At 39.0% G+C, this 10,650-nt stretch overlaps 1 long non-coding RNA gene across 2 annotated transcripts in view; it reads left to right on the top strand.

Moving 5' to 3' along the window:
• Nucleotides 1–3,786: 3,786 nt before the first annotated feature.
• Nucleotides 3,787–10,650, top strand: part of LOC144049947 (uncharacterized) — a 49,321-nt gene continuing 42,457 nt past the window's right edge. Inside the window, exons 1-2 of one of the 2 annotated variants that reach the window (XR_013293734.1) lie at nt 3,787–3,842; nt 8,479–8,614. This is a non-coding gene — a long non-coding RNA (uncharacterized LOC144049947). Of the gene's footprint in view, nt 3,847–8,478; nt 8,615–10,650 lie in introns of both variants that reach the window. The other variant, XR_013293733.1, reaches the window with a different exon arrangement.

Raw genomic sequence — 10,650 nt, 5'->3', positions numbered from 1 at the left:
AAATATCAACGTATCATATCGTTACCTTACAAATATCCATACTAGTGCTGCCAACCTGGCTTACATTACCAGCTCTTGCGTATAAAATGGTCCAACAAATCATAGATATACCGGTGTATTGCATCATTATCTCTCAAGGTAAATGGTATCAATACAAAAAAAATCAGATATCAATACTGGCGCTGTCCATCTGGTTTATGTTATAGTGTGTAGGATGAGAAAAAATATCAATATCACAAAATATCTACTCTATATTCGACAGTATTCCAAAATATATAATTAGCACTCATCTTCATCAATATTCGAACATCAGCTATCGAAACTGGTGCTTACGTCTCATGAGTTACTCTGTGACCCCCACCCCTATTGTATAAGTTCTTGAGCATGAATACAAGGAAATCAGATGTGCTACCTTCTCCTCCTTTCAGCACCTCCATCCTTTCATCCTTCCTGCGGCAGTATGTAGGCCACCTGGGCTTCGTTCAGCACAGTCCCCTCCTCGCCGGCCGCTTCCTCTTGAAGGACATTGACGGCGTTATTACTGCCTGCCACAACATCCGCGCACAGCCCTGTCTGCATATGCATCATACATTGGCATTTATTAGTGCCATGCACTAAGTACAGGCCATGTTATTGAATTTGAATATCAGCTCCTAACCACATCCAGCGGGCCCCTGGAAATATATTCTATTAGAATGAAGCAATCGTGTTTAATAACACCAAAACTAATAAAAGAAGAGCAGATGTGAAATCTAATTTATGAATATTGCACGGCAGCAGGAGCCATCAAAAGGAAGATTCTGTCATATCAAGATTTGGGGTGGGGGGGTGGTGGGGTGGGGGGGGCATTAAAGGACATAAAGACATCTTCTATTTTTGCATGTATTGGATGTAGTACTTTCTTAATTAGTTACTCATATGATATGCTTAGTTGCTTGAAGTCATGCGATTAATTACAATTAAAAAATATAATCGACTGACGCCTCTAATTATTTAATAATATTTTATTTTTTGTTCAATTACTTAATTATTTAAACTCAAGATTAATCACAAATTTTATATCTGTTCTAAATGTACAATACATTTTTTTTCTAGGTTTTCATACTCGTGTCAACCAAAGTGGAAAAAAAATGTGAACCTAATAGAAATAGTTCAAATGCATTTTTGACGTCTATAGCCGTCAATGGCAGTGAATGAGTTAATTTTAGGACTGGTTTTACGCTTAGCATTTTCCCACAAACATCACAAACAGCATTGTAGCTGTTCGCAGAGGTGAAATTAGCTCCATATACACTCCACCGTGATGCCATTGTACATGTCCGACTGAGAATGAGTAACTAAAAAGTGTGGCGTGCCGCTGTGCGTATGCATTACCCAAGCAGGAAAGAAAAACAACTTACAGTTTCATCAACTTCATATTCTTTAAACAAGTTCTCAATGATTTTTTTACTTCCACCATGTTCCTGATTTATTACCTGGAATGACTGAGGTATCAAAAGTATTGATATTTTTGATTTGACAATTGATTATTGAGCATACAAATCAGGCATCTGTATCGATCCGCACTTCACTTACATCGTATCTGATCAATACCAATCTTGCACACCACTAATGTCCAGTGGAATTCATTGTAGCCGTATACCATTCAAGTTGTTAAAAGGAACCCCGACTGTAATGACAAGTTTGCTCTATAGTATTTACTTGGTTGGTACGAACATAAGTATGAGATTCATTCTTCAAAAATCATTTCCAGTTGAATACATTTTGTAGGAACTTTATTTGGACGTACGGCAATGTTATTTCGGTCACAAGAGGCAGAACACAAGGTAAGCCTCAGTAGCATTCCTAAAGGGACGATCAAAACTCTTGAATGCGTCTTGGTGAATGACGGAGGGTGACTCTCCCGATCGCATGTTGTTTCTTTAGGAACGCCACGAGGCTCAACTTGTTTTGTTTATAGGCGTTTCACATTGCTCGGCAGAGAGCCTGCCGCCATTCTACGTCACTACGCACTGAATGCGTTGATAACAATGGCGGCGTAGGTCCAAATAAAGTTTCTACAAAATGCATTCAACTGGAACTGATTTTTGAAAAATTAATCTCATAGTTATGTTAGTACCAGCCAAATAAATAATATAGAGAAAACTAGTCATTACAGTCGGGGTTCTTTTTAGCTTTTTCGAAATGGTGATTCATTTTGGATTGACAGCTTTTTCTAGTTCGAACAACACAGCAACAAACACTGTCACTCATCCGGCCACAGTCGTATTTTGTCTTAGCCAACGTTAAATGATAGAATGTCACTCCGCCACTCCAGCGCCTTCACTAAGGCCCATAATTTCCCTCTCGTGTCGATGCAGACAACATTCCGCCGCTCACTTTTTTCCTGCCAGCCTCCATCACGTCAGACTTGGTGTGTAAATTTGGATTCCCGCTGGAGCTGTGACTGTCACTCTCTGCCCATCCGGCGGTGCCAGGCATTGATCGCCGTATATATCTTGTTCTCTACTTCCTGAACCTTCATCAACAGATGTGACTGCAGAATTGATTACCGGTGAGTCAATGACGGGACTCTCTTCGGAAACATTTTTATTTATGTATGTGTTTATGTGGATAGCTTAGAGGGCCATTAGCGGGATTACCTTTGAGACTTGGCGGAACAACAGATGTTCAAGGACGGCTCAATCAATTTGAGGCCGCCGTTGCCGGAAACCAGCCATGCGTCTGTGAGAGTGGATAGAAGCTAGCGTTTGGATAAGAACACTGCAATTAGGCGGAGACCAACATTTAGGATGCTGTCCCTAAACTACAAATCAAAATGAATGTGGGTACCCGTGAAAGAATCGACTAAACGCCACTGAATTGTCACGCAGTTTGCGATATATTTTAAATTTTTAATCGCAGGTGAACAGTGGCACGTTGCAGATATCATTGCTACCACCCGCTCAAATATCAACACACTTGTTTGTTCTTGTCTCTTATTTGTATTATCGTAACATAGCCAACAGCAGCTTGGACAATGTTTATTCTTCTCAACTGTGCCATGTTGTTTGTTGTTCAATAAAAAATGATGCAGTAGACTTAGTATAGTTAAGTGTGTGGCACCTCATAATGTTATTTCCTGATAAAAACGCCTGAGATCACAGACTGTAATTAGCCGTTTCTCATTTGGCGTTTTTGTCGGTTACTACATCATTGTGATCTTGTGACACGTCATCAGTCGTGGCCCAATTCCTTTTCCAATATGGGTGCCGGGGCACATGCCCTTTTGACACTGATGCCCAAAGTGCCCCTTTGTCCATTTATTTATTTTATATTTATATTTAATATTTTTAAAAATAGTTTGTGGAAGTAGCTTTGTTGCCTTTCAAAACTAAAATTCAACAACATAATTTACATAAAACAAATTTTTATTATTACATTGTCCTTGGATGACGTCATACTACATTTTACAGGTATTTTGAGAAGATTTTTTGGAATGTTAAGAAGAGTGTGGATGCATTTTAATTAGAGCGAAATAAAGACATATTGCTGTGAGGAATTACATTTTATTAATTAATTAATGTGTTTGTTTTTTTTACAAAAAAGGCCCAAGTCTATGCAATAATGTTGAGAAAATAAAGCCGTAGTATTAGGAGGAAAAAAAATGTGATCATCTTGTAAGAACATTCCAAATATGTTCTTGCTGTTTTACTGAAAATGCTCAGGGCTCACATAACGACCAATCACGGCGTTGCTATCAGTTATTATTACGTTTTCCTTGGATGACGTCATACTACGCGACGCGCCCCATTCTAATTTCTGCCAGGTCGCGTGCCACTACACCGCTGCACCTCTACCAGGTCGGTAAGTTGGTAGCTCCGTTTGTATTTACGTAGTCTCACTCACAGTAAACAAAAGCCAAGGTCATAGAATACAGAAAACTCAAGCAAAACAAATGCCTTTATTTGATATATCTTATAGCCATGACCACAGAGCATATTGCGTGCTAGCTTAGCTTCAATTGAAATGTCGTGACACAAGTTGTAATCAGCGATGAAGTCCGACGTTTGGGCGCAGTTGGCTCTGAGGATGTCCCCCTGAGTTTTATAAAGACAACGATCCTTTCCATCCACGTTCGCCACGGCAAAAAACTCCGGTAAAACTAACGTTCCTCTTCCATTGGGACAGGGCATGGAGCATCTGCTCCAACTACTGATGCGTTTAAAGTACGCAGAATATGTCGGAATTTGTAACTCTCTCTCAGAATGTTAATAAACTTTTCCTGAAGACTCCAACTTGTAGCGTGTACCCAATAATAGCTGAATTGAAATAAACTTCAAAATATATGTGGTAAATGCTACATGATCCTAATATGGAACAGGTAGCAGTGTGTTTGGAAATTAAGGGGACCATGAAGAACCCCCGCCCCCCAAAAAAGAAGAAGGAAAAACAACAAAAATCACAGTGTTTTATCAAAAACAATCAATGTAGCTTGCTGAGATGTGGCAGTTAATTGTTGGGTACAGTCCCAATAATAAAATATTAACATCTACACCTGCAGAAAAATAATAAAAGGCATTTTGCGCTTACCTGAATCAAGTAAAAAAAAAATTGTGCTACTTGCACTATAGGAAAATCCTAATTGTGTAATTTAAAATGTAAATTTCATGTACATTTTACATAATCATTTTTATTTATGTAAATGTGTTGTTCATAAATGATTCTTCAGACACAAATGTCCAAAAGTTTTTATGGTGATTGGCATCGGCATTGCAGACAAACAACAGTTATTATGTGCGATTTATTGTTTAACCATTATCGGTATTTCAATTGAGAATTTTTACAATGAATACCCCACGCACACACATATCTACATACACACCTTCTAACAATTTCTTGAGCTATTCGTCGACTTTCAGCACCTCCCCCAACCCTCCACACATGGCGGCAAGGGTTCGAACCTCAAGTGGGTGGATAGTGCAGGCATGTTATCATGTGCCCCTTTTTTTGCTTTGAGCACCTGCCCCTCCAAAGGTCAATGCACGCCCCCCTGCTCATTTACAGGTACGCTAACAGTCTTTTTGTTGTTTTGAGAATTTGCGCTGTTACAACAATTAAAGTTGTATTCATTAGAGAGAAAAAAAAGTCAGGTTATAAAAAGAATAATGTCTGAATATTTAAAAAAAAAATGTTTTTATATTACAAAGTCTGGAACTCAGCTGTGTTGACCACACCGGTAACAAATGTAAGATTTAAAGTTACAATTGTTTCGCAATTACATTTGTTGCCCCCACCAGATGCTGATTTTGATCAAAAGGGCGAAAAAATGCTCAGATTTTGAATCGATCAGTGTGATCATATTTCTCAACAAGAACCATTAAGATGTGTATATTTAATTTCTTTAACTATGTTATGTACATTTATAGCAGAGACGTTAAGATGGCCTTCAAGCTTGACTGTTTTTTTGATCTTTTGTCACAAAGCTTCATTTTCCCAACAGTAGATGGAGGTATCAAAAAAAAAACGAAAAACTGACAGCACTCAATGCTGTAACTGTATGTGTTATAATGTCTTGAAAATCATTATCAGCGTCAAACACAAGCACCGTTTTAATATAGCTCCTGTAGTATGAACCATATTTAATAGCTTGTTAATTAAATCACTCGCGTTGTGAGCAGAAAGGCCTCGGTTGTAAGGAAAAGATTATCAAGCAGCCGCAGCCTCGAGTAAAGACCAATTCCATTTATGCAGAAGAGCACATTTAATTACACCAGCGTCTCTATTAAATTCAAATGAATGTTTTGATATGGATATTTTTCATTATATAGTCAAATAATCTCAATTCGGCGTAAACTGAGCAAACCACGCTCGTTTTCAATTTTGTGAATCAAAAGTGTTGCTCGCGATCTGCCAGTCAAGTTGGGCGCTTTCTTATCGCCCGGCGCTTATTAAAATGAAGTCACGACGCAAACTGGTATTTAAAAAGTTTAAGTGAAACAATTTGCATTGGGAGTGCGCGAAAATGCTAATGCGCCCTCCTTGGCTAAGCCGCCAAATCGCTGTCATCCATTTTGGGCGCTGATTGCTTTCCGCCTGGATGCCTTCATTTCATTATTGCGAAAATTACAAACATAAAGAATATCGCTGTAATATTCCCGCTTTTTGTCAACGCTCAATCAACCGTAATGTCCTAATTTTTTTCCCGCCGCCAAACTCATTTTATATTATCTTGCCGGGTGTCCCAAAGGGGATTTATTTCATTAATCGGGATTATTGAATTAAATTAAACGAGACACACTTAGCACAAGCAGAACAGTGGTACCTTATCCACGGCGAGAGGCGAGGCCCGGCTCTTTACTGCTATTTAGGCAAACACATTAGGCGGCCATGCCTTTTGTTGCTTAGCCACTGCTACTGAATAATTCATTCGTTTGGAAAGATTGACTGTTAGCGACTGGATTCTTTTAATTAAGCAACTTTACAACCACAAGCATTCACATGACAAATGGCATTGTTTTACATCCAGGGGACAATTTAACTTGTTCCAGAAATGTTATTTTAGCACAGGGGTGTCCAAAAAATTTCTTCCGAGGGGCCACATAGAGAATAATAGAAAGATGCAAGTTCCACTTTGAGTTAAAAAAAAAAAGAAGAATTTTTTATTTTATTTTATTTTTTTTACTTCAACTTATTTATTAAACACGGTAAAATCAATGACGCAATTATACATTGTTGATATAATGTCGTTATTTTTGAAAAACTGCTACTACTTAAGGTCATAAGGCAAATAGTTCAGGTTTGTTTCACCGAGCAGCTGCTGAATCCCAACCCAAAATTCTGAACCACAACAAGAACAATCTGTAGTAAACTGACCACCAATGTGATGTTTTCACAAATTGCACCATGATAATAAGCAGCAAGTGGATGAAACCACTTTTGTTTCTGAAACTGAATTATCTTGACCTCCACAGTGTTACAAACAGAAATTCAGTTACTGTTTTTGCTGTTAATTTATGTGTTTTTGCATAGCTAGAAAAGTTTAATCCGCCCTCTTTTTATAAAAAAATAACATTGTGGCCATGTCCAAAATTATTTTTAATATATGCCGCGGGCCTCCGAAAAGTGTATGGCGGGCCACAAATGGGCCCCCGGGCCGAAGTTTGGACACCCTGGTTTCAGCATTGGGCAATATACGTACTACCAAGCAGGCTAAAAAATGTTTTTGTTTTCCCTCCAATTCCAATCTAAGCCACCAATTTTCCACATTATTGAATGTCACCAAATTATTAACCTGAGTTTTTGTCCTTTAATGAATTAAGAGTGATTGTTTTCCCCCTTTCTCCAATTTACTCAGAAAACAGTTGAGCTGTCAATCGTCAACTTTAAACCTGTTCGATAATTATGATTTTATGATCACAAATTATGTGCGGTCAACATCAAGAAGTAAAACAAAGCTACTTTTATGTGCTTTGGATGCTCATGAGAGCCCTGTTTATTAGATACACACATATCAATAATCGGATCAAATTAGAGGATTTTTATCAGAAACTTAAAAATGATCCTGAGAAATGATCCTTTGTTCTGCTTAAGAAAATGGTCGTGGGTCGGCGAGTTGCAAGTTGCCACTCGCGGGTCAGTCTTGGTACTACGACAGGCATTTGGGTTTGGGAGAGAAGACTCACGATTATTTGTAGAGCAGGGGTCTCAAACTCACTGCCGGGGGGCATTTGCGGCCCAGAGGATGACATTTAGCGGCCCACTACTTGACATCAAAGTTTAATGTTAGTGTGTCATTTTTTACCTCGTCGTTGCCCTTTAATGTTTATGTGTGTGTGTGTGTGTTTGTTTCAAATCGCTTATAGGCTACCATAGCTCAGGTTTATGACCGCTTTTGGCAAAACATAATTCTGAAGTGACACCAAGTGGAAAGAGAGATAGCACCCAGTCTCAGTCATATTTTTTTCAAACCCAGCAGTCAACAGTAAGCTTGGTGACAAGAACAGCAATTTAAAGGGAAAAAAAGATAATTTGTTTAGTTGTTGTTGAGCACAAGCACACCCCAACATGTTTTGAACATGCTGAAGAAAATGCAAAAAATACTAATATAAATGTAATTTAGAAGATTGGATTAGCTGTACTTTTTTGGATCCATTCTTTGTGAAATGTGTAATGTGCCCAAGACACATCTCTCTTTCATTTTGAGTTGAGTACGCACCTTAAGAGCAGAAAGGACACAACTTCTGATGTCATGTATTGGGTCTGTCACATTAAAAAAAAAAAAAAAAGATATTGTGATCTTAAAAATCTGTATGCGTATACCTCACTCAATACATTAACTACTGTATCCTCTTTGTAAACCAGTAGCCATGCAACTCCGACACACGCCAGCAGATGGCAGCCTGTTTCCACTGTTGAAGCTGATGGTGTCCTTCCAGAACGCACCCGTCCTGCCTTTGCAAAGCGTTGCCATTACTATAAAGCCTTTTTCATCTCCAGGACCGAACCTCCACACTCCGGAGCAAACGTGGCCATCTCTCCCGCCAGGCACCATGAGAACCACAACCACCATGTGAGGTCTCCAATGCACCCGGACATGCCCAGTCTTCATCAATCAACTGCATACAAGACACCTGTGAGTTCAGTTTACCCTTCATCCTCACAAATTAGCACACAATGAGTGCGGCGAAAGACGGAAATAACAGGGCGGGCTGACGACCATGCCAATCACACACGTGTTCCAGTTCATTTCGTTCTGTGTCAACAAGTTCAGGCCTTTGTTTGGAAACCGCCACGCGCTCACAAACATGTTTTATCACCAAGAGAAGAAATTCGGAAAGATGTATTTGGTTGCTAACATATTTTTATCATCTTTTCCACCGTGACCTAGTATGGAGGGACACAAAGCCATCAGAAAAGATTTACTTCCACTTTTATGGGAAGTCTTTCTACAAGGTTTTGGAGGGTGTAACTATTGTTACAACTTTGAGAGGTTCGCCATTTCCATTGTGTTTCCCCTAAAATTAGTTTGGCAAGGTTTTTCTACACCAAACTCATACAAATGCTTCTTTAGGGGCCTGGTTTTGTCCACCAAGACCAGAAAACGGCCTGGCCCAAACTGTCCCCATGCTAATATGAAGGACTATGAATTAATTAAAATATTAACTCTCCTTGTAGCCTATAATTGATGACCGGCCTCAATTAATTTGAAACTAAAAATGTCTCTCCTTAAATAGTTGTCATCAAACTTTGTTACCAAGTGAACAAAATGTTCAATCTGATGTTTTAAATCTTAATTTATTTATTTAATCTACTTGTACAAGTAGAATTTGTTTTTAATTTTATTGGCAAATTATCACAATATTCTGGCTAAATGAAATAAATGTCATACAGTTTACATTTTGATTCACTAATTTTGATCCAATTGAATGAATGCATTTTATTCATACTCATAAATGATCACAGTACATTGGTACAGTGTGCAAATTTAAATGTCCTTATACTACTATGGCAAATAAAAAATGCTATTTTACAAGTACATCCCTCTAATAAACTACTCGTACTCTGTGTAGTTAAATAAATCATTTTTATCTTTTGGCTTATTTAAAAAAATATATATATATTTTTTTTTATTGAATAAAAATTTGTATAACACATGAAATAAAATGTGTAATTTCAGTCACTACACTTGAGGCCATGCATTAGCAGCAGTATGATCCGAGGTTCCCATGGCGTGTGTGATACCTCAGTCACTATCGTCATGCTCATGCGTGGCTGCCTGCTAAATAATGTGCGCTCCTTTGATGGGGGTCATTGGATAGAAATTCTGACACTTGAATAATTAATAAAGACAATCTAAGGAGCTGGCTTCTCTTTCCCTCTTTTTCTGTTTGGGCAAGATTGCCTGGCAGCCGAGCTTTCAACGCAGACTTTGCCGTCTAATTCATGCGGCTTGCAACCATCGTCCAATAACGCTGTAGGTCGACGGGTGTGATGAGGAGATTGTCCTGAGTGTGACCCACAGGATGGAGGAGGAGATGGAAGAAAGCCGCACGCACATGCACACACACACACACACACACACACACACACACATACAACCACAGAATCTATTTCCATTTCGAAAGTAAAAATAAAACAAAAGCCTATTACAGCGACGGCTTTGTTTAGCTACATAATTGCTTTTCATTATTCAGAGCGCCATTGATACCCGCAGTGTTGCTTGAAAGAGGCCCAGTTGTAGCGTCGAGGCTGGAAATGAGATCTTTTATTGATACTGTCGTGTCTCAGATCTGATTCTTACAAATGCTGAGTGATAAAACTGCAGCCTGATTGTCTGTCTGTCCGCGTGAATACTAATGCCACTCTTCGGGCTGCCGGTCGGGAGACACATGCTAGCCTAGAAATTTTGGAAGGCGGATGGCTGTTGATGGAATTCCCACTCAGGGCGTAACACTGGCTGCAAAAATCTGGGGCAGGCAGAATGCAAATCCAAACTCTCGCTTAGTTGCCACTGAAAGTCCCCAAGGCAAAACTCTTGTAGCGTTTTTAGTTGGATAAACATTCAGTCTATCAGGGAAAAAAATGGACTCAATTTAAAATCCAGAGAAATCGGGACAGACTGGGATTGGTTTTCCACCCATCCATTTTCTAGCAGTTTGATCGAGAGGG

This window comes from Vanacampus margaritifer, chromosome 4 (assembly GCF_051991255.1).
Source record: "Vanacampus margaritifer isolate UIUO_Vmar chromosome 4, RoL_Vmar_1.0, whole genome shotgun sequence".
Taxonomy (NCBI): domain Eukaryota; kingdom Metazoa; phylum Chordata; class Actinopteri; order Syngnathiformes; family Syngnathidae; genus Vanacampus; species Vanacampus margaritifer.
The sequence above is the reverse complement of the archived record's forward strand: the minus strand, read 5'-3'. Positions and strand labels throughout refer to the sequence as shown.